A 2,100-nucleotide genomic window follows, 5' to 3' on the forward strand; every position below is an offset into this window, starting at 1 on the left:
GAGCATCTAGACTGGGAAACAAAGTTGTTTATTTGAAATCTCTGTGACGTGAGCATCTAGACTGGGCAACAAAGTTGTTTATTTGAAATCCCTGTGACATGAGCATCTAGACTGGGAAACAAAGTTGTGTAATTTGAAATCCCTGTGACATGAGCATCTAGACTGGGAAACAAAGTTGTTTATTTGAAATCCCTGTGACATGAGCATCTAGACTCGGAAACAAAGTTGTTTATTTGAAATCCCTTTGACATGAGCATCTAGACTGGGAAACAAAGTTGTTTATTTGAAATCCCTGTGACATGAGCATCTAGACTGGGAAACAAAGTTGTATATTTGAAATCCCTGTAACATGAGCATCTAGACTGGGAAACAAAGTTGTTTATTTGAAATCCCTGTGACATGAGCATCTAGACTGGGAAACAAAGTTGTTTATTTGAAATCCCTGTGACATGAGCATCTAGACTGGGAAACAAAGTTGTTTATTTGAAATCCCTGTGACGTGAGCATCTAGACTGGGCAACAAAGTTGTTTATTTGAAATCCCTGTGACATGAGCATCTAGACTGGGAAACAAAGTTGTATATTTGAAATCCCTGTGACATGAGCATCTAGACTGGGAAACAAAGTTGTTTATTTGAAATCCCTGTGACATGAGCATCTAGACTGGGAAACAAAGTTGTTTATTTGAAATCCCTGTGACATGAGCATCTAGACTGGGAAACAAAGTTGTTTATTTGAAATCTCTGTGACGTGAGCATCTAGACTGGGCAACAAAGTTGTTTATTTGAAATCCCTGTGACATGAGCATCTAGACTGGGAAACAAAGTTGTATATTTGAAATCCCTGTGACATGAGCATCTAGACTGGGAAACAAAGTTGTTTATTTGAAATCCCTGTGACATGAGCATTTAGACTGGGCAACAAAGTTGTTTATTTGAAATCTCTGTGACATGAGCATCTAGACTGGGCAACAAAGTTGTATAATTGAAATCCCTGTGACATGAGCATCTAGACTGGGCGTTAGTTGACCCCACTGATGTGTACTCCTGGTCTCACGTTACCGTGTGTTTAGTTGTCAGTTGAAAGATAATGTTCGCCTGATGGAGTGAGACTTCACTACAACTGACATGATGGACAGATGGGTGTTCACGTCGTGTATTTCAGACCATAACGAGAACACAGGCAGGTTGATGATACAACTGTTTCATCCCCGGCACAATCTCATAGTTCCGATGACGTAATACATGTAAATGAACGGGCAAATTGTGTCTTGAGCTGCCTTGCCGTGGGAACACCCTTCAAATCAGGGATCGTGCATCATACATATTAGACTAACACTTAGTCACAGAAAACATTTCTTTAGAATAATTATTTAATTTATTCTTGGAAAAAACCTTTCCTCTTCTGCTGTGGAATCAAGCAAACTAGATTTGGTTAGTTTGGTCTAGACTTGTCTAGGCTCTTAGTAAAAAATACAGTAAACTACGGTTATAACGAACTCAAAGGGACCACTAATTGTAGTTATAACCGTAGTTCGCTATAAGCCTATATACAGCATATATACAACACATATACACCAAATATACAGCAAATTGACGGGATCAAAACACATTTCGTTATATCTGTCAGTTCGTTATAAGTGTATTCGTTATGAACGTAGTTTATTGTACCTAAAAATTATATATTCCACAGTCATGGCGCAGGACTACCTACCTATGAAAGTACCATAAGTATACCTGTACTCACACCCAGAAGTAAATGCTACATGGAATAACAAACGCTCGGTTTCGGCCATCCAGGTGCCCGGTACGAGTGTTATTAATTTGTTATTTAAGCGATCGACGGAACATCCGTCATGCGACCATGCAGAATGTAACATGGGAACTCCCCATACATCATGTCATGACGGGTGGCGGAAAGGGGCAGGTCGGGAGTCGGGGTCATGTTCGGGGTTACCTCCGGGGTCGTGTGTTTTGCCACATAATTCTGCATGTTCATAACAATTACGATTCTCCATCTCGCGATCAGTGAACCGTGGCCGATGTCGTGACGGACTCCTCCCACGTGGGTCGATGGCGGTAGTGTTCTGTGGGCGTTACGG

Source organism: Haliotis rufescens, unplaced genomic scaffold, assembly GCF_023055435.1.
Source record: "Haliotis rufescens isolate VD_foot unplaced genomic scaffold, xgHalRufe1.0.p SCAF_6, whole genome shotgun sequence".
Lineage (NCBI taxonomy): Eukaryota > Metazoa > Mollusca > Gastropoda > Lepetellida > Haliotidae > Haliotis > Haliotis rufescens.